The 23,803-nt window shown below is 38.2% G+C and overlaps 1 protein-coding gene across 1 annotated transcript in view; it reads right to left on the reverse strand.

Annotated features, from left to right (window-relative positions):
• The window catches only part of TP53I11 (tumor protein p53 inducible protein 11), a 421,602-nt gene that overhangs the window by 385,951 nt on the left and 11,848 nt on the right, over window positions 1-23,803 (reverse strand). The gene's annotated exons all lie outside the window — the stretch shown is intronic.

The following is a 23,803-nucleotide window of genomic DNA, read 5'->3' on the forward strand; positions in this document are numbered from 1 at the left end:
AGGTGTTAAATGTGTTCAGGTGGGCATAAAAATAAATATGCATAATCATGTGATCAACCAAATCAGTCGTTTAATGGCTTCCTAGGTGTCCATGGAAGCAGCCATAGAAACCATTAAAGGCATTGCTTCTATAAAGATTCCTCTAGGCTTAGCTTTCAATGTTGTTTAAAACTTTATGCAAGATATCTACAATAGAATAATGGACAATATGCCCCAAAGGGGAACAAATAAATCATACTGACCTAATTATAACAAAGAGCAAAACCATTTTGCAATGATGTCTAACTTGAAATCTGGAAAGCAAAACAAGCTTCCTAAGCAAGTTGAAAACCTTGCTCACAAGATTTGGCTCAACAATTATTATTTTTATTTTTTTCTATTAGTCAGACAAGATTGGTGTAGACATTGGTGAAGACTTTATTCCAATTTACAGAATACTGTAAAAAAACAAAACCTACTAGAAGATGCTAAAAATTGTTTTCCATATGAAGCAAACCTATTAAACTATCTAGTTCTACACAAAGTATTTAACATATACAAATAGAGAGAAGTGTTTACCTGTGGGACAAATAAAAGCAGAGTAGCTGCTTCTATGATTAATCACCACCACAGAAACTGCCTCTTTTTGCCCATAATGCGCCTTTCACAGATTGGGACTGAATCAAAGACGTGGTAACCCCAGACATACATTTTGGAATTCTGTGCAATCATTGGCAATTTGGGCACTGGATTCACATCTGGTTTCCTGCAATCACTCTTGGGGCCTGATGATCAAAGATTCTTCTGGTTAGAGAATAAATATAGTACAGACTTCACAGGGGCTAAACTCTATGAAGTCCCAGAGAGATGAAAAATGCCTCTCATCCTCTTCACTCAGATGAGATGATCTAAAAGACTGATCTAAAATGATACTCAAGCACAAAGCTCTTTCACATGGCTCTAGAGGGGCGAATTTTGCAGTACTTCTCAAAAGTGCATTCCCTGTATTTCTGTATGTGGAGAAACAAGCCCAGTGCAGTATAGCAATGCATAGCATGAGATTTTTGTTACAATTACATATTGTGCTTTGTATTTTACATTAGACTTCAAATTGGGTTCTTTAAGTTTTATTACATTTAAGCTTTGCGCTGTTTTGTATTGTAATGCATTTAGATTCTGTATACAGCAATGATTTTACAAATTCTGATTATGCTTTGAAAGTTTCTGGGTTGCTTTAACAAATTATGATCACACTTTGTATAGTTCTTTGCATATTTTACAAATTGCATTACAGTTTGTATTTGCTCTATTGTAAAATAAAACCGATTCGGAAAGTGGGAGGGACAGGGAAGTTCCCTGGACTGAACAGGGGAGTTCCCAGGGTATGCCTGACGCTCTCACAATTCTCATGAAAAATTCTGTATTTTATACAAGCTGGTGTCACCGATTTAGCTCAACAGCTGTATGCACGTAAGTTTGCTCAAAATTCCCAATACACTTATTTAACTGACAGAATAGTAATATATACTAAACTATAGGCAAAAGCAAGTTAAATTGTAGTGAATACTTTGTTGTATTTGCTGCAAACAGACGTTATATCAGTTCCAGGTGCTCTCCTGTTAACTTCCCTCTCCCCTGTGAAATTCTGTATCCCAGAAACCAGAATTCAGTGATTTCAGCTCCTGTGAAGTCTGCACTGTGATTTCTTTACAAACTAGAGAATATTTTATAATTGAGCCCATGGAAATAAAGCAATGTATCTCTCTATGGAAAACTGACGCTGTTTTAAATAGAACAAAGAGCAAATTAATTTGTAAAAGATACACATAAAACATACAAAGTATGACCCTCATTTGTTAAAACTATATAAAAACTATCAAAGCATAACCAGAATTTATGAAATCACAATTCTGAATACACTGTTGTATACAGAATCTAGATGCATTAAAATACAAAATAGGAGCAAAGTTAAAAGTAATAAAAGTGTAAATTCACCAAAACCCACATGTCATGCAGTGCTTTATTGCACTGGGTTTTTCTCTTCTTCATACCCAGAAATGAAAGGAAAACCACTGGAAAAAGTATAGCAAAATCTGACTTTTTCGAATCTTGTGGGGGATCTCACAGTCCTGGAGGATAATTTTATATAATCTCATGCGAGCAGAGAGCTTTATATCATCAGGCCCATAAAAAGACTAATCCCTAAGACTCATTATTAGCATACACAAAAAATAAAGGGCTCAACCAGGGAAAGAACAAAAAGCAAAACTATGGTTGTCACCTCCCAAGGAGCAGCCTCTTTTGCTCAGAATGTGCTAAACCAAAAATGGACCGGCTCCAAAGTTTACATTCCTGCTTTTCAAATAAAGATACTAAGAGAAAAAAGAAAAATGGGAGTAAATTAGAAAGTTGTGTTAAATTGCTGCTCTATTTGAATCATGGAAAAAAATGTTTCATATCCCTTTAAAGCGACATTAAAATCCACATTTCATTCTTCATTAAATGTTCAATTACGCATAATTTAAACATACAAACAGTACACTTTCACAATTTATTTTGCTAACTTTTCCTGTAATTTTAATCTGAAAATTCTATGGATTCTACTCTCCCCCCCCCAAAAAAAAAGGCTGGAGTGCATTCAGTATGTGGGAGGGGGCTATATTCTGCAGTGATTGATTTGTGCAGGGGTTTTTTTATTTTATTTTTATAGCTGCCCATAACTGGTCACAGTAACGGAAGATAAACAACATTCCAGAGGCCTGTCAAAGTGTGTTCCAGACTTGCAAATCAATATATATTTTACTAACACAAGGAGTTTTCAATGTTATTTTACATGCAGTGAATAATTTCTTAAACATAAATAAAAAAATATTTCAAATATGTCAATGCCCCTTTACTATCCTGGTTAGGTTTTACAGGACATTTCTCAATTTCCTTAAAGGGACACTGAACCCAATTTTTTTCTTTTGTGATTCAGATAGAGAATGCAATTTTAAGCAACTTTCTAATTTACTCCTATTATCACATTTTCTTCATTCACTTGGTGTCTTTATTTGAAAAGCAAGAATGTAAGTTTTAGATACTGGTCCATTTTTGGTTAACAACCTGGGTTGTTCTTGCTGATTGATGGATAAATTCACCCACCAATAAACAAGTGCTGTCCACAGTCTTGAACCAAAAATTGGCTGACTCCTTAGATTAGATGCCTTCTTTTTCAAATAAAGATAGCAAGGGAAAGAAGAAAAATTGATAATAGGAGTAAATTAGAAAGTTGCTTAAAATTGCATGCTCTAGCTGAATCACGAAAGAAAACATTTGGGTTCAGTGTCCCTTTAAGGAAGTTGAGAAATTTTCTGTCAAACCTAACCAGAATAGTAATTTTGACATTTATTCCATGTAGAGCAGTTCAGCGCCACCAAATGGAATAAATACACTACATATCAAAGAAGTGAAGTTCTGTTTCCTACACCACAGACTTCTCAATAATTTTCTTTTAGCTAAATATTAACAGAGTGCTTCATGTGGCTACTACTTAAAGTGATTGTAAAATTTAATTAATTAAAGCCCAGGATGAAAAAAATAGTCTTAAAAACAGGGGCAATTTAATTCATTAAAGTTTACAAAAAGACGCTTATTTAAAAAAAAAAAAAAAAAAAAAAAAAACTTACCTTTGCGTTATGGTAAACATAACACTGATCCCCCGGCCACCTCCTGCTTTCTTTAGCATATGGATGACGAATCCAGCTTCCTACAATCATTGCGTGCCTCACGAGCTGGACGCCAGAGGGGGCACACAACGATTGGAGGAAGTCTGATTAGTCATCCATATGCTAAAGAAAGTAGGAGATGCGGGTGGAGGATCGGTGGTATGTTTAGTATAACGCAAAGGTTTTTGTTTTTTTTAATTGTCTTTGTAAACTTAATTGAACAAAAGTGTCCCCGTTTTTAAGATTTTTTTTTTTTTTTAATCCTGGGCTTTAATTCATTAAAGTTTAAAATCACTTTAATCGTCTGAGACTCCCATTGTTATTGTACCAAACTGTCTATAATACCAATAACTGGTTGTATTAGCATTTTAATTACCCTCAATATGAGGAAGTTAGCAAAATGCAGGCGATTAAGTATTAGATGGGAGATCTCGTTGAAGGCACTAAAACAAAGTTACATTGTCAAACATATTTTAAAATGTCCAACTGTACCATTCTGATTTGGATATTTAAAAAAAAGCTTCATAAGAGCACATTGTCCTCGGCTAAGAAGCTACCAGATAAAAGACAGTAGTAAGCAAACAAGAATATGCACATAAAGTGTTCCATTGATGTAATTACCAATGTTTGAAATACTTAAAGGGCTTGAAAGGTCAAAATTGAAAATGTACATGGTGCATGTTTCATGCTCAGTTCCTCATTAAATCCACCCATGCAGTTTGTAGCACAAAGCATTAGCAGTGATAGTCACTGCTGTCATATAACTGGTCTGAAACTAAACATGTTTAAATATGCACTCAGATTGGGTCTACTATTCCTGCCTTCTCATGTTTTAAAAAGGAGTCCCTACAGCTGGTCATGAAATATGACGAATCTCCATTTTCGGTAAAAGGTATTGAAAGGTATCAAATTTAAACACGCATGAATGAATTTCAATTTTAAAACAGAAGCATTTTTGCAATATACAGTATTTGTAAAAATGATTTCAATCCGTTATTCCTGTTTTTCAGCAGCATACGCAGAGATGCTATGAGGGTCAGTGAACCAGTATTCAAACACAATGCCTGCTCAGAGAGCTGCTAGTGGTGGGTACCGAGTCTGAAGAATTAATTTGTCCCATACAAGCCCTTGCTGACTCTAAGGTGTAGTGTTTGATTGCTGCTGCATGAGCAATGTGCATATGCCTCTGAAAAACAGTAATACTTTTTACTACAAGCATTATTGTTATGGGTGTATATTGCAAACATTCTTCTATTTTTGGCACATTTCAATGTTAACCTTTTTATCCCTTTAAACAAAAATTGAGAAGTGTATTTCTTAAAAAGGGACAATATATAGTAATATAGTTTTTCCCTCAATGTATTTCCAATGACTTGATGATACCAGCTGCAGACTATAAAATGTATGAGAAATTGCATTTTCCGGTTTATTTGTGGATATTTAATTGCTGGTTTTGTGCTTTAAAAACCACAGCCTATTGAAATGGGTTGAGCTTGCAGGTAAAATGAGATCTCATTACGTTATCACTTTGTGTACACACACCTGCTTACTTATCCTGTGTGTTTGTAAACCAAACCCCAATACATTTTCTTAGTTGTCTCTTCTACCCCAATTTCTGAGCTATTTGTAAACTATTTAATACACTCCAGCTTGTAAAATAGATAATTTGGAACAAAATAAAGGTGAGATTGCAGGTAGAAATTTTTTAAAAAAAAATGAAGAAATGAACAGCAGCCAATCAGCATCTGCAGTGCTGAGGTCATGAACTCTTTTACTGTGATCTCATGAGATTTCACTTAACTCTCATGAGATTTCATTGTTAACTTCCTTACACTGAATAGGGAAATAAGATGAGAGTGCACGTAAGTTCGCTCCTTCCGCTGTCCTGGGACAGACATACTGATTTGTTGCTTAGAAGTCCTTTACAATGGGATGTGGCTACTGAGAATTTTTTGAGGTAAAATAACTTTGTTTTTTACATAGAGATGTTCAGGTGATATTTTCTAGTCAGCTTTTTACAGCTATGCTGCATCACTTTCAAGTGTTTTTTAACATTTGGGTATTATGGCCCTTTAATGCTTTGTACTACAAACTGCATAAGGAACTTGACACAGCTTTCCCAGCTGCAGGTATTTGCCGCTTGCAAAAAGGACACACTCACAGAGCGGCACTGAACTTCTGGTTATGTGGCTCCATTAAGAACACAAGATTATTTGAATTGCAAAATTAAAGATGAATCTGCTATTTGTACACAGATCAGCTATAGGCGAGTAAAACTGGTGATTCAGATCTCTTATGTAAGTTAAATTAAAAAAACACAGTACAATGTCACTTTAAAGGGACAGTATACACTCATTTTCATATAACTGCATGTAATAGACACGACTATAAAAAATAAGATGCACAGATACTGATATAAAAATCCAGTATAAAACGGTTTAAAAACTTACTTAGAAGCTTTCAGTTTAGCTCTGTTGAAAAGGTAGCTGGAAAGCCCACTGCAAGTGGGAAATAAGACACCCCCCCCCTTCTTTTGCAAATGAAAAGACCCTTTACACAAACAGGAGCAAGCTGGAGAAGGTAGCTGACGGTATTCTCAAAACTTTGGGGCTTGGTTAGGAGACTGGAAATCAGAGCAATGTTAAAAATAAGTAAAACTATAAAAAAAAAAAGACACAAAAAAAACAACAACCTTTTAAAAAAAAACTTTATGGGCTATATAAATAGATAATCTACAAAACATTTATGCAAAGAAAAAATTAGTGTATAATGTCCCTTTAAGATCTTTTTTTCTATGAGAGACACTGTGTTTAGAAAAAGTAAAACAAAAATGATATTCATATATAAAATGATTTCTAGCCTTTTCAGTATTTATAAATTACTTTTACCTACAAAAAAAAAAAAAAATGTAGCACCAAAAACATTTTGGTGTAGTTATACCTAAGAAATACACATAAGCCAGGGCTTGACAAATACTGGGAGTCAGAGAGGTCATAAGATTTCAGCCAAAGTCTAATTTTTGTAATGAGTCTACAAATAACATTCACTGACCCCTCAATTTTCTGGCTTGCTCGTAAGTTTGATATCAGCTTGTAACCTTGCTTTAGAGAGCAATAAAGCCATTTGTATAGATACACTGTATATAGGCTTGCCTTTTCAACGATAGATGGCAAGAGAACTAACTCTATACAATATCTGAATCATGAAAAAACTATTTTGGGGTTCATGTACCTTTAAAAAACATAATTTATGCTTACCTGATAAATTTATTTCTCTTATATTGTATCCATTACACGGATCATCCATTACTTGTGGGATATTCTCCTTCCCAACAGGAAGTTGCAAGAGGATCACCCACAGCAGAGCTGCTATATAGCTCCTCCCCTCACTGCCATATCCAGTCATTCGACCGAAACAAGACGAGAAAGGAGAAACCATAGGGTGCAGTGGTGACTGTAGTTTAATTAAAATTTAGACCTGCCTTAAAAGGACAGGGCGGGCCGTGGACTGGCTACACTACAAGAGAAATACATTTATCAGGTAAGCATAAATTATGTTTTCTCTTGTTAAGTGTATCCAGTCCACGGATCATCCATTACTTGTGGGATACCAATACCAAAGCTAAAGTACACGGATGATGGGAGGGACAAGGCAGGAACTTAAACGGAAGGAACCACTGCCTGTAGAACCTCTCTCCCAAAAACAGCCTCCGAAGAAGCAAGTGTCAAATTTGTAAAAAAAATTTAAAGGTGTGAAGCGAAGACCAAGTCGCAGCCTTGCAAATCTGTTCAACAGAGGCCTCATTTTTAAAGGCCCAGGTGGAAGCCACAGCTCTACTAGAATGAGCTGTAATCCTTTCAGGGGGCTGCTGTCCAGCAGTCTCATAGGCTAAGCGTATTATGCTCCGAAGCCAAAAGGAGAGAGAGGTTATCGAAGCTTTTTGACCTCTCCTCTGTCCAGAGTAAACGACAAACAGGGCAGATGTTTGACGAAATCTTTAGTAGCCTGTAAGTAAAACTTCAAGGCACGGACTACGTCCAGATTATGCAAAAGACGTTCCTTCTTTGAAGAAGGATTAGGACACAATGATAGAACAACAATCTCTTGATTGATATTCCTGTTAGAAACCACCTTAGGTAAAACCCCAGGTTTGGTACGCAGAACTACCTTGTCTGAATGAAAAATCAGAAAAGGAGAATCACAATGTAAGGCAGATAACTCAGAGACTCTTCGAGCCGAGGAAATAGCCATCAAAAACAGAACTTTCCAAGATAAAAGTTTAATATCAATGGAATGAAGGGGTTCAAACGGAACTCCCTGAAGAACTTTAAGAACCAAGTTTAAGCTCCACGGGGGAGCAACAGTTTTAAACACAGGCTTAATCCTAACCAAAGCCTGACAAAATGCCTGGACGTCTGGAACTTCTGCCAGACGCTTGTGCAAAAGAATAGACAGAACAGAGATCTGTCCTTTTAAAGAACTAGCTGATAAGCCTTTGTCCAAACCCTCTTGGAGAAAGGACAATATCCTAGGAATCCTAACCTTACTCCATGAGTAACTCTTGGATTCACACCAATAAAGATATTTACGCCATATCTTATGGTAGATTTTCCTGGTGACAGGCTTCCGAGCCTGTATTAAGGTATCAATGACTGACTCGGAGAAGCCACGCCTTGATAGAATCAAGCGTTCAATCTCCATGCAGTCAGTCTCAGAGAAATTAGATTTGGATGATTGAAAGGACCTTGTATTAGAAGGTCCTGCCTCAGAGGCAGAGTCCATGGTGGAAGAGATGACATGTCCACTAGGTCTGCATACCAGGTCCTGCGTGGCCACGCAGGCGCTATCAGAATCACCGATGCTCTCTCCTGTTTGATTTTGGCAATCAGTCGAGGGAGCAGAGGAAACGGTGGAAACACATAGGTCAGGTTGAAGAACCAAGGAGCTGCTAGAGCATCTATCAGCGTTGCTCCCGGGTCCCTGGACCTGGATCCGTAACAAGGAAGCTTGGCGTTCTGGCGAGATGCCATGAGATCCAGTTCTGGTTTGCCCCAACGATGGACCAGTTGAGCAAACACCTCCGGATGGAGTTCCCACTCCCCCGGATGAAAAGTCTGACGACTTAGAAAATCCGCCTCCCAGTTCTCTACGCCTGGGATGTGGATCGCTGACAGGTGGCAAGAGTGAGACTCTGCCCAGCGAATTATCTTTGATACTTCTAACATCGCTAGGGAACTCCTGGTTCCCCCTTGATGGTTGATGTAAGCCACAGTCGTGATGTTGTCCGACTGAAATCTGATGAAGCTCAGTGTTGCTAACTGAGGCCAAGCTAGAAGAGCCTTGAATATTGCTCTTAACTCCAGAATATTTATTGGGAGGAGTTTCTCCTCCTGAGTCCACGATCCCTGAGCCTTCAGGGAGTTCCAGACTGCGCCCCAACCTAGAAGGCTGGCATCTGTTGTTACAATCGTCCAATCTGGCCTGCGAAAGGTCATACCCTTGGACAGATGGACCCGAGAAAGCCACCAGAGAAGAGAATCTCTGATCTCTTGATCCAGATTTAGTAGAGGGGACAAATCTGAGTAATCCCCATTCCACTGACTTAGCATGCATGATTGCAGCGGTCTGAGATGCAGGCGCGCAAATGGCACTATGTCCATTGCCGCTACCATTAAGCCGATTACTTCCATGCACTGAGCCACTGACGGGGGTGGAATGGAATGAAGGACACGGCAAGCATTTAGAAGTTTTGATAACCTGGACTCCGTCAGGTAAATTTTCATCTCTACAGAATCTATAAGAGTCCCTAGGAAGGAGACTCTTGTGAGTGGTGATAGAGAACTCTTTTCCACGTTCACTTTCCACCCATGCGACCTCAGGAATGCCAGAACTATCTCTGTATGAGACTTGGCAATTTGAAAGCTTGACGCCTGTATCAGGATGTCGTCTAGATACGGAGCCACCGCTATGCCTCGCGGTCTTAGAACCGCCAGAAGTGAGCCCAGAACCTTTGTAAAAATTCTCGGGGCAGTGGCCAACCCGAAGGGAAGAGCTACAAATTGGTAATGCCTGTCTAGAAAGGCAAACCTTAGGAACCGATGATGATCTTTGTGAATCGGTATGTGAAGGTAGGCATCCTTTAAGTCCACTGTGGTCATGTACTGACCCTCTTGGATCATGGGTAGGATGGTCCGAATAGTTTCCATTTTGAATGATGGAACCCTGAGGAATATGTTTAAGATCTTTAGATCCAAGATTGGTCTGAAGGTTCCCTCTTTCTTGGGAACCACAAACAGATTTGAAAAAAATCCCTGTCCTTGTTCCATCCGCGGAACTGGATGGATCACTCCCATTACTAGGAGGTCTTGCACACAGTTTAGGAATGCCTCTTTCTTTATCTGGTTTGCTGATAACCTTGAAAGATGAAATCTCCCTTGTGGAGGAGAAGCTTTGAAGTCCAGAAGATATCCCTGAGATATGATCTCCAACGCCCAGGGATCCTGAACATCTCTTGCCCACGCCTAGGGGAAGAGAGAAAGTCTGCCCCCCACTAGATCCGTTTCCGGATAGGGGGCCGTTCCTTCATGCTGTCTTGGGGGCAGCAGCAGGCTTTCTGGCCTGCTTGCCCTTGTTCCAGGACTGGTTAGGTTTCCAGGCCTGTCTGGAATGAGCAACAGTTCCCTCTTGTTTTGAAGCGGAGGAAGTTGATGCTGCTCCTGCCTTGAAATTTCGAAAGGCACGAAAATTAGACTCTTTGGCCTTTGATTTGGCCCTGTCCTGAGGAAGGGTATGACCCTTGCCTCCAGTAATGTCAGCAATAATTTCCTTCAAGCCAGGCCCGAATAAGGTCTGCCCCTTGAAAGGAATGTTGAGTAATTTAGACTTTGAAGTCACGTCAGCTGACCAGGATTTAAGCCATAGCGCCCTACGCGCCTGGATGGCGAATCCGGAATTCTTAGCCGTTAGTTCAGTCAAATGAACAATGGCATCAGAAACAAATGAGTTAGCTAGCTTAAGCGTTCTAAGCTTGTCAATAATTTCATTCAATGGAGCTGTCTGGATGGCCTCTTCCAGGGCCTCAAACCAGAATGCCGCCGCAGCAGTGACAGGCGCAATGCATGCAAGGGGCTGTAAAATAAAACCTTGTTGAATAAACATTTTCTTAAGGTAACCCTCCAATTTTTTATCCATTGGATCTGAAAAAGCACAACTGTCCTCAACCGGGATAGTGGTACACTTTGCTAAAGTAGAAACTGCTCCCTCCACCTTAGGGACCGTCTGCCATAAGTCCCGTGTAGTGGCGTCTATTGGAAACATTTTTCTAAATATAGGAGGTGGGGAAAAGGGCACACCGGGTCTATCCCACTCCTTGCTAATAATTTCTGTAAGCCTTTTAGGTATAGGAAAAACGTCAGTACACACCGGCACTGCATAGTATCTATCCAAGCAATACACAGAGGTTCTGAAGCTTAAATTTAAAATTAGAAATCTCTGAATCAGGTTTCCCCGAGTCAGAGATGTCACCCACAGACTGAAGCTCTCCGTCCTCATGTTCTGCATACTGTGACGCAGTATCAGACATGGCTCTAACAGCATTTGCGCGCTCTGCATCTCTCCTAACCCCAGAGCTATCGCGCTTGCCTCTTAATTCAGGCAATCTAGATAATACCTCTGACAGGGTATTATTCATGATTGCAGCCATGTCCTGCAAGGTAATCGCTATGGGCGTCCCTGATGTAATTGGCGCCATATTAGCGTGCGTCCCCTGAGCGGGAGGCGAAGGGTCTGACACGTGGGGAGAGTTAGTCGGCATAACTTCTCCCTCGACAGAACCCTCTGGTGATAATTCTTTTATAGATAAAGACTGATCTTTACTGTTTAAGGTGAAATCAATACATTTAGTACACATTCTCCTATGGGGCTCCACCATGGCTTTCAAACATAATGAACAAGTAGGTTCCTCTGTGTCAGACATGTTTAAACAGACTAGCAATGAGACAAGCTTGGAAAACACTTTAAAACAAGTTTACAAGCAATATAAAAAACGTTACTGCGCCTTTAAGAAACACAAATTTTCCCAAATTTTGAAATAACAGTGAAAAAATGCAGTTACACTAACGAAATTTTTACAGTGTATGTAATAAGTTAGCAGAGCATTGCACCCACTTGCAAATGGATGATTAACCCCTTAATACCAAAAACGGAATAACAAATGACAAAAATGTTTTTTAAACAGTCACAACAACGGCCACAGCTCTACTGTGGCTTTTTACCTCCCTCAATACGACTTTTGAAGCCTTTTGAGCCCTTCAGAGAAGTCCTGAATCATGCAGGAAGAAGCTGGATGTCTGTGTCTGTAATTTTTGCTGTGCAAAAAAATGCCAAAATAGGCCCCTCCCACTCATATTACAACAGTGGGAAGCCTCAGGGAACTGTTTCTAGGCAAAATTCAAGCCAGCCATGTGGAAAAAACTAGGCCCCAATAAGTTTTATCACCAAACATATGTAAAAAACGATTAAACATGCCAGCAAACGTTTTAAAATACACTTTTATAAAAGAGTATGTATCTCTATTAATAAGCCTGATACCAGTCGCTATCACTGCATTTAAGGCTTTACTTACATTACTTCGGTATCAGCAGCATTTTCTAGCAAATTCCATCCCTAGAAAAATATTTTAACTGCACATACCTTATTACAGGAAAACCTGCACGCTATTCCCCCTCTGAGTTACCTCACTCCTCAGAATATGTGAGAACAGCAAAGGATCTTAGTTACTTCTGCTAAGATCATAGAAAACGCAGGCAGATTCTTCTTCTAAATACTGCCTGAGATAAACAGTACACTCTGGTACCATTTAAAAATAACAAACTTTTGATTGAAGAAATAAACTAAGTATAAAACACCACAGTCCTCTTACGTCCTCCATCTTAGTTGAGAGTTGCAAGAGAATGACTGGATATGGCAGTGAGGGGAGGAGCTATATAGCAGCTCTGCTGTGGGTGATCCTCTTGCAACTTCCTGTTGGGAAGGAGAATATCCCACAAGTAATGGATGATCCGTGGACTGGATACACTTAACATCTTAGTTGAGAGTTGCAAGAGAATGACTGGATATGGCAGTGAGGGGAGGAGCTATATAGCAGCTCTGCTGTGGGTGATCCTCTTGCAACTTCCTGTTGGGAAGGAGAATATCCCACAAGTAATGGATGATCCGTGGACTGGATACACTTAACAAGAGAAAGGGACAGTAAACACCTTGCAATTACAAGACTCTGTGTAAACATTTGTAAACTAAAAAATTAGCATCTCAATTGCTGCAATCATTTTTAATAGCCAAACTCCGCCCACTACTTGTCTATATTTAGGGGAGCCAATCTGGTTCGAATCTGCAGAAGGAAAAGGTTAGGTAATGTAATTTTGTTTGTTTAAACTGAATCGTTTCACTGTTATCTGCTAAAGCCAATTAGAAAAATTGGCTTTAGCAGAGTTAGTCTTGAGAAGCCTGCAGTGTGCATTTACAGCTGAGAATTACACAGTCCACAATATTGATGGGGTAGTGTACTGTAAACTTGTTTTTACATTAATTTGTCTCCAATTACTTGTTATACCAGCTGCAGAATATAAAATGTACAATAACCTGCTCCTTTAGTTTTATGTTTGCATTTTAAATAGCTGGGGGGTTTCTTTGAAACCTGAATTCATCAAAATGGGTTAAGCTTGCAAGGAAATCAAATATCCTTATTTTATCACTTCCTGTACACACATGCTTCTTCATACTATCTCTGTCTATACACCAAAGCCCAATATTTAGAGCAATGGAAAATTAACAATTATTGCTTATCTCTTCAACCTCCTAATGGGAGTGTCACATCTTCTGCTGGCTGTGTTTACATGTTTTCTTTAACCTATACTTAAAGTGATTGTTAAGTTTCTTTGATTACTACACAGTATATATAAATAGTCTGCAAAACAGGGGCACTTTCATTCATTACATTTTTCTAAGACGCTTTATTGGTAAAATATTTAGAATTTTGTGACGGTAAAGATACCGCCGTACCCCCGCATCTCATCCTCCATCTAGTTGAGCGATGACTATTCCGGCTTCATTCAATTGTTGCGTGCCAGATTGGCTGGACGCCATGTGGGGCATGCAACGATTGGACGAAGCTGGAATAGTCTGCTCAGCTAGATGGAGGTTAAGATGCAAGCGGAGGAACAGCGGTATGTTTACCTTCACAAAATGCTAAATAAATATTTTACCAATAAAGTGTCTTTGAAAAATGTAATGAATGGAATTACCACTGTTTTGCAGACTATTTGTTTATACTGTGCAGTAATTAAAGAAACTTTACAATCAATCACTTTAAATATAGAAACTTTTAGAATAGGTAGAGATACCACAGGATATGTCAGCTATTTCAAATGCCCCAATAAAGTAAAAAGAAGCTATTTGTAAATAATTACACTCCAGAAGGTAAAATGGATTATTGGAAACAAAGAATATATATTTGGGGTAAACTTTCCCTTTAAGAGCTAAAATACATGAAAAGGGAACAAAAATAATATAAAGTATATTGCAAAGTTGTTTTATTATGCAGAACTAAACATTGTATATTAACATCTCAAGGTGTTTAGAGTACCTTAAAGGAACAGTAAAACCCACAATTTTCTTACATGATTTGAATAAAACATAACATTTTAAATCAACTTTCCGATTTACTTCTATTATCAATTTAACTTCATTCTCTTGTTATCCTTTGATGAAGGAACAGCATTGCACTACTGGCTGCTAGCTGAACACATCTAGTTAGCCAATCACAAGAGACAAATGTGTGCAGGCACCAATCAGCAACTACCTCCCACTAGTGTAGAATATGTGTGCATTCTTTTTCAACAAGGGATACTAATAGAACGAAGCCCATTTGAAAATAGAAATGAATTTAAAAGTGTCTTAAAATGACATGCTCTATCTGAATCATGCAAGTTTCATTTTGACTTTTCTATCCCTTTAAAGTTATTGATGACATTACAATGAATAAAAGCAGCGGGGGATAAGAAAACTCTTCTCTTACATTACAGAAATAATACAAATTGATTAATTACTTGAAGGCTTTTAGGAAACCATTAAAGGGACACTGAACTCATTTTTTCTTTCGTGATACAGATAGAGTATGCAATTTTAAGCAACTTTTTAATTTACTCCTATTATCAAATTTTCTTCATTTTCTTGGTGTCTTTATTTGAAATGTAAATTTAGATGCTGGCCCATTTTTGGTGAACAACCTGGGTTGTTCTTGCGGATTGGTGGATAAATTCACTCACCATTAAACAAGTGCTGTCCAGAGTCCTGAACCCAAAAATAGCTTAAATGTCTTTTTCAAATAAAGATAGCAAGAGAACGAAGAAAATGTGATAATAGGAGTAAATTAGAAAGTTGCTTAAAATTTCATGCTCTATCTGAATCACGAAAGAAAAAAAAATTGGGTTCAGTTTACACAGTGAATTAAAATGATCAATGGTTTTATGAACACAATACTAGGTTTTATGGAGGTATAGAGATCAATATACAAATATAAAATTAAGTAAACATTTTTATTTATTTAATATGACAAAAAGATTAAAAACAGATTTGTTTCATCAGTGTATATGAGCAGAGCATGGTTTAGTTTGTAAGGTAGAACATTTCTAATCATAACCCTGAGAGAGAATTCCAGCTACTTATCCCTTTTCCAGAATATTAATCATCCTCTTATCATTGCTGATGTCAACTTCTGTGCATTCATAGTAGTACATTTTACTTTTGTACTATGGGAAAATAAACAGGTTGTATAACTGTCTGAGGTTCTTCCAAGTTAATTCTGTTAGAAGACCCACAAACTGTTTATTATTTATTTATTTTTTATTATTATTTATTTTAAGACAAACTCACAAGCTTAAATTTGGTGAGATAAAACACCAAGATCTTACAGAATCTTAGAAAATATGAGACCTGTGAGAAACACGACCAAGGAACCCCTGTGTTCTGCCCATTGTCCAAGACAGATGCATTTTAAAAGAGAAAAATAAAAGTATGCTTTGAACTTTGTAGAATTTTTTGGTATAGTTTTAACAATTTCAAAATCATATTATAAATTAAATATAATTTTTACTGTGTATATTAAAAGGGACAGTAAAGTAAAAAATTCAACTGTCTTGATTCAGATTGAGGATGTGATTGTAAATAACTTTCCAATTTACTTCTATGATCAAACTTGCTTAATTCTCAAAGGGCCCAATTTCTGAAAAGGTTTCCCTGATGGAGTTATTTAAAGCCACTTTTCACTAAGAGGGTGTATACTGCATTTTTGTATGGGAAGGAGATGCATACATTAAAAAGTGAATAATGAAAATTTAAGTACACTGGATGTGAAAAAAAAAAAAAATGTACACAAAATATTTGTTGTTTTTTATAAAATGGGCATCCCATGGGCGTATATGAAATATTCTCTCAAATCCCAGGGTAATTATATAAACATTTTCACACAACAGTTTTTTCTCGCCAGTTAAAAAGTAGCGAATTTTCATCAAAATACTCAAAACACTCATTCTGAAGCAAAAACCTATATATATGAATATTAAAGTGAATTTAAAGGGACAGTATACACTCATTTTCATATAACTGCATGTAATAGACACTACTATAAAGAATAAGATGCCCAGATACTGATATTAAAATCCAGTATAAAACTGTTTAAAAACTTACTTAGAAGCTGTCAGTTTAGCTCTGTTGAAAAGGTAGCTGGAAAGCCCACTGCAAGTGGCAAATAAGACCCTCCCCCCCTTCTTTTGCATATGAAAAGACCCTTTACACAAACAGGAGCAAGCTGGAGTAGGTAGCTGACGGTATTCACATAAAACTTTGGGGCTTGGTTAGGAATCTGAAAATCAGAGCAATGTTATTTAAAAAAAAAGCAAAACTATACATTTTTTTTAAAAAAAACAACTTAATAGGCTATAAAAATAGATAATCTACAAAACATTTATGCAAAGAAAAAAATAGTGTATAATGTCCCTTTAAGGTACAGTGTACTGAAAAGAGCGTAATTTGATTTGTATAAAACATAATAAACAAAAGTGTTAAAACACGCCGGGTTCCCCCTCTGTACTTCTCCATCCGCCATTGCGCACTGTTACCTAGCATAGAGCTCTCATTATTTGTATGGGAGACATCTCTCCACTCACTCGCAGGAACAGCCCCTTTTTTTTTTATAGAATTCCATGAGGGCTGCTCCTGCAAGTGTTGGCGTGGAAAACCACCTCTAGACTTGCAAACATTATAGAGTCGGCCCCTTGGTATCCATTGTTGAAGAGAAAGGCTTCAGGGCAGTAATGGACTGCTCTGGCAGCCATCAACAAATCTGTTTAACATTTAGGAGCCAGACAGTGATATTTGTATACAGATATATGGAGAATAACCCAAAAAGTTAGGAGCCAGGGTAAAATTCTAGGCGCCAGTGGCTCCCTGGCTCTTGGGTTTGTCGAACCCTGCACTAATTGGAGATAGTGGATCACATTAGGTGAGCCAAAGATAAGAGTAGTGGTGCATTGAAGCCCCTTGAGCCTACCTAAGTATGCTTTTGTATCGAAGGATGCCAAGAGCACAAAGCAAATTTGACAACTGAAGTAAATAGTAGATTCAAATTGCATGCTGTGTGTCAATAATGTTGTTAATTTTTTACTTTACTGTCCCTTTAAATACATATCTTGCATACTTTAAGAAATGTACAGTATAATTAAAATTTGCATTTTGCTGTGCAGTTTTATTACAGATTCTAATTTGATTATGAATTTTACATCTTGCTTTCAATTAGATTTTTTTTTTAACAGCTATTTTTTATTGTAGACTAATTTTAATGTATTTTGAAATGGAATTGTATATTAATTACAATTTTTACTGTGGTCATTAAATAGTTTTTTTCTGGTGAACTTTATAGAATTATACAGTCTAATTCAAATTTGTATTGTGCTGCCCTCTTTATACAAATTGGAATGCATACTATTTATACAACTTGTAATGTGTTTTGATTACAATTTTTAGGGTACACACCTTGGAAGGATAAATAGCTCAATATAAAATTTGCCTTTACAGAATCATATGAAGAATCTTATAGCACTAATGTAGCTTTTTACATAATCTAGGCTATTAGACCACCGTCATGGAGAGAAATCACACAAAATCTTTGTTGGGCTTTTTTTTTTTAGCAATATATTGTAACGTAGGCGTCACATGTACAGAACCCCACACAGCAAGATAAGCCGCTCTCAAGCTAGAATTTGCATTTCTAAAATTCTTTAAGGGACATCGCAGTTCTGGTAAGACTTCTTAGATAATCTTGCCAGTCCAGAGATCTTAAGAGTAATCAGGCCCCAAGTGTTAAACACATAAGTCCTGTAACGGTTTACAGCTTGTGAATAAGAAACCGCCGGTGAATGGCAAATGTGTGTCACTCCTACTGTGACCCCCCGCCTCCTACACTCTGGGCTAGATTACAAGTGGAGCGGTAACAGATACGCACGAGAGAAGGGGTTTATTGCGGGTGTTTACGCGCATCAGGTTTTTCGCTCGTATTACAAGTTCAAAGTAAACGCGATCGCTTGAGGTTAGTGCAACTTCAGAGCTCTGGATACCTGTTTTGTGAAACAAAAAAGTGACACAAAACACAACAAAAATATATTACAAAGTACAGTTACACTCATAACACCATCTAAAAAATTTTTTAAAAAGGGCACTCTCCCTTCCAATGATAACTACCAGGGTGGCAAATAACAGTCTGATGAAGGGGTAAGATCCCCGAAACTTTACATCACTATTTTTAGTGCTTAGTAAATAGCACATTTAAAAAATACCATGTGCAGTAGTTCATCAGATTGAATCAGCAGGTGTTGTGCAACTAATCAACTGCTAATCGCTGACCACCTAATTGATGAGATTCTTGACAACTATTTTTATGATCAATCTTACCGATTAGTTGTTGCAGACCTAAATCAGATTATATATAGAAATATGTATTTATGAATAAAATAGAACATATTCTGTTATGGGAAAAACATTGGAATGTAAAATATGAATTCATTTTCTCATGTCAGGTTAGCACACTTGGGAATATGCAATTAGGTTTTTCCCCCCAATTTTTTGCTCTACTGACTACTATGGGGGAATAGGTTATCGCAATATTATAAGCAATAACTTTTACTTTCAACTTGTAATATGAGCACAACCAGACGTGCGCAAAAAGCTTACTTCTAGCACAGTTAAAGGGAAACTGAACCCAAATTTGTTCATTTGTAATTCAGAAAGCGCATGCAATTTTAAGCAACTTTCTAATTTACTCATATTATCAATTTTTCTTCATTCTCTTGGTATCATTATTTGAAAAATAAGGCATCTAAGCTTTGTTTTGGTTTCAGTACTCTGGACAGCACTTTTTTATTGGTGGATGAATTTATCCACCAATCAGCAAGGACAACCCAGGTTGTTCACCAAAAATGGGCCGGCATCTAAACCTATATTCTTGCATTTCAAATAAAGATACCAAGATAATGAAGAAAATTTGATAATAGGAGTAAATTCGAAATTTGCTTAAAATTTCATGCTCAATCTGAATCACGAAAACAGAATTTATGCTTACCTGATAAATTGCTTTCTCTTGCAGTGTATCCAGTCCACGGATTCATCCTTTACTTGTGGGATATTCTCCTTCCCCACAGGAAGTGGCAAAGAGAGCACACAGCAGAGCTGTCCATATAGCTCCCCCTCTAGCTCCACCCCCCAGTCATTCGACCAAAGGTTAGGAAGAAAAAGGAGAAACCATAGGGTGCAGTGGTGACTGTAGTTTAAACAAAAAATTTTACCTGACTTAAATGCCAGGGCGGGCCGTGGACTGGATCTTGCAAGGTGTATCCAGTCCACGGATTCATCCTTTACTTGTGGGATACCAATACCAAAGCTTTAAGACACGGATGAAGGGAGGGAACAAGACAGGTACCTTAAACGGAAGGCACCACTGCTTGCAAAACCTTTCTCCCAAAAATAGCCTCCGAAGAAGCAAAAGTATTGAATTTGTAAAATTTGGCAAAAGTATGCAGTGAAGACCAAGTCGCTGCCTTACAAATCTGTTCAACAGAAGCCTCATTTTTGAAAGCCCATGTGGAAGCCACTGCTCTAGTAGAATGAGCAGTAATTCTTTCAGGAGGCTGCTGGCCAGCAGTCTCATAGGCCAAACGGATGATGCTTTTCAGCCAAAAGGAAAGAGGTAGCAGTAGCTTTCTGACCTCTCCTCTTACCATAATAGATAACAAACAAGGAGGATGTTTGTCTGAAATCCTTAGTTGCTTGTAAATAGAACTTTAAAGCACGAACTACATCAAGATTGTGTAACAGACGTTCCTTCTTCGAAGGAGGATTAGGACACAGAGAAAGAACAACTATTTCCTGGTTAATATTCTTGTTAGAAACAACTTTAGGAAGAAAACCAGGCTTGGTACGCAAAACTACCTTATCTGCGTGGAACACCAGGTAAGGTGAATCACACTGTAAGGCAGATAATTCTGAAACTCTTTGAGCAGAAGAGATAGCTACCAAAAACAAAACTTTCCAAGATATCAACTTAATGTCTATGGAATGTAAAGGTTCAAACGGAACCCCTTGAAGAACTGAAAGAACTAGATTTAGACTCCATGGCGGAGCCACAGGTTTATAGACAGGCTTGATTCTGACTAAAGCCTGAGTAAACGCTTGAACGTCTGGTACCTCTGCCAGACGCTTGTGTAAAAGGATAGACAGAGCAGATATCTGTCCCTTTAAGGAACTAACTGACAATCCTTTCTCCAATCCTTCTTGGAGGAAAGACAATATCCTGGGAATCCTAATCTTACTCCATGAGTAACCCTTAGATTCACACTAACCCAGATATTTCCGCCATATCTTATGGTAGATTTTCCTGGTGACAGGCTTTCTAGCCTGAATCAGACTATCTATAACTGACTCAGAGAAACCACGCTTTGATAGAATTAAGCGTTCAATCTCCAAGCAGTCAGACGTAGAGAAACTAGATTTGGATGCTTGAACGGACCCTGTATTAGAAGATCCTGCCTCATTGGCAGTGTCCATGGTGGGACAGATGACATGTCCACTAGGTCTGCATACCAAGTCCTGCGTGGCCACGCAGGCACTATCAGAATCACCGAAGCCTTCTCCTGCTTGATTCTGGCGACCAGACGAGGGAGAAGGGGAAACGGTAGAAAAACATAAGCCAGATTGAAGGACCAAGGCGCTGCTAGAGCATCTATCAATACCGCCTTGGGGTCCCGGGACCTGGACCCGTAGAGAAGAAGTTTGGTGTTCTGACGGAACGCCATCAGATCCAACTCTGGAGTGCCCCATAGCTGAGTCAGCTGGGCAAACACCTCCGGGTGGAGTTCCCACTCCCCCGGGTGAAAAGTCTGATGACTTAGGAAATCCACCTCCCAGTTGTCTACTCCTGGGATGTGAATTGCTGAGAGCTGGCAGGAAAGATCCTCCGCCCACCTTATTATTTTGGTTACTTCCATCATTGCTAGGGAACTCTTTGTTCCCCCCTGATGATTGACGTAAGCTACAGTCGTGATGTTGTCCGACTGAAATCTGATGAATTTGGCCGCAGCTAGTTGAGGCCATGCCTGAAGAGCGTTGAATTATCGCCCTCAGTTCCAGAATGTTTATCGGGAGAAGCTTTTCTTCCCGAGACCATAAGCCCTGAGCTTTCAGGGAGTCCCAGACCGCACCGCAGCCTAACAGACTGGCATCAGTCTTCTAACACCACATTCACTTTACCCTCCCGAGAGAGACCCTAGTGCTTAGAGCCGGCAAAGAGAATGACTGGGGGGGTGGAGATAGAGGGGGAGCTATATGGACAGCTCTGCTGTGTGCTCTCTTTGCCACTTCCTGTGGGGAAGGAGAATATCCCACAAGTAAAGGATGAATCCGTGGACTGGATACACCTTGCAAGAGAAATTAAATTTTTGGGTACAGTGTCCCTTTAACCTTCAAGCGGGAGTGTTGAATAACCCTCCACTTCTAGTCTGGCACTTCTAAACCTGGCTTGGGAAAAGCAATACTTTCAGCTCCAAGTTGGACTTTATTATTGCAGGGGTTAAATATATAACAGTAGGCTTAGTAATAGGGATGTGAATTTGTGAACTTCAGGCTGAAGCTAATGATGGCAGCTGCAAGCTGAATTTGCCAATATTCAGAGCCGGATTTATTCTTGTGAAAGTACAACACTTAACTGATATTTATAAACAATACCATATGATCATAAGAATGTTTGAACATTTAAAAAATATTATACATTTACCCAAAACTATATAAAACAAAATGTATCAAGTAAAAAAATGCATTGAAATCACATTAGGCAGTTATCAATATTAAATCAACGAAGACTGTATGTTTTACTTATAGTCAGGCAAATATATTCTGCTTAGTGAAAGTCAGAGTCTGTGAAACCTCTCCTGCAAAAAGCCAGTGAAAACATTTTTTTTGATTTGTTTATTATTTTTAAATTGCATACTCTATTTAAATCATGAAAGTTTAATTTTCTTTACTGTCGCTTTAATAACAAAATTGTTTTAACCATGCTATATATAAGCAACTGAAACTTTAAATTGATATACAGATGTATTAGAAAATATAACTCCTGTTTTTTTAAAAAAAGGTACCACATGCACTTGAGAATTTCTTTAGATTATTGTTCCCAATTTGAGCTCATTAGAGACAAACAACAGTTTGTTCCCCATAAATTGTTTAATTTTGCATAATTATGTGATGCATTCCCATTATTTATCACCTGCTTTTCCTGTAATTTAAAAGGGACAGTAAACACCTTGTAATTACAAGACATTTCTATTATGCTGCTATAGAATAACATATCAGTCAAGTATAAATGGTTTTAAACCTCTATACACCATTAGGATACTTCATGCCGTCCTAAAAGTGATGGTCTTTAACGCCGCTAGGACGGCATGGAACGTCCTAACTGTAGCGGCAACCTACTCCCCTCCTTGTTAAAAATATGATGGTTCTGACTGGCGGACTTGCCTAGCAACGCAGGCAGCCCCACAGAAGCCGATCAGCACCATTGGAGTCACATAGCAGTGACGATCATGTGACATCCTGTTGGCGCTGACTATTTACGTGCCGAACTTGGAACATTTCCAAGAAGTTAACCACTTAATGCCCTGACAGTGCTGGGCTTTCATGCCCTTAGGGCCGCATGGAACGTCTTATGTTATTCAGTGTCCTGAAGCCTCCTGCTTTAAGTAAAAGGAAAAAATTGACTGGGACTGGGAAAATTAAAAAAAAATTATTGTTTGAGTGCTGGATGCTTCTCCCCTAGCAGACTAGGAACATCAAGCCCCCCAGCTGCATGAGAGACCTCATTCACTCCCCGTTTCAAAAGACATGAATCAAAACATATACTTACCCAGGCAGACTAAGAAACCTGCTCCACTCTACTCTGAAGTTCTGTCCTCACTAAATCAAATGCCGAGGACTGTTTTGGCTTAGCTGCGTTCAGATAGATGAAAGTAGGAAGTTATGTTAACACTGGTGGTTTTGTAGGGATACATTTGTTTACTGTGAGCAGCCGGCAACGTTTTGTGTTTCTTGCACCTGGATTTTGTCAACCGTTAACCCTCTAATGTGCTTACACTACAATTCATAAAAAGTAACATTTATTCCCTTTCAACACATCTATTAATAGGGACAGTAAAGTCAAAATTAAACTTTCTTGATTCAGAGATAGCATGCAATTTTAAACAACTTTCAAATTGACTTCTGTTAACAAAATTTGCTTTGTTCGCTTTCTATTTTTTATTGAAGAGTAAAAGTAGGTAGGCTCATAAGTGCTCAGGAGGGTGCATGTGTCTTTAGTACTCTATAGCAGCAGTATTTTGCCACATTATTTGTAGCTTTGTTGTACAATGTTGCAAACCACTGCTGCTATAGATTACTTAAGACACGTGCACACTCCTGAGATCTTATGAGCCTACCTAGTTTTACTCTTCAATAAAAGATACAAATAGAAGGAAGCAAATTTG

Source organism: Bombina bombina, chromosome 7, assembly GCF_027579735.1.
Source record: "Bombina bombina isolate aBomBom1 chromosome 7, aBomBom1.pri, whole genome shotgun sequence".
Taxonomy (NCBI): domain Eukaryota; kingdom Metazoa; phylum Chordata; class Amphibia; order Anura; family Bombinatoridae; genus Bombina; species Bombina bombina.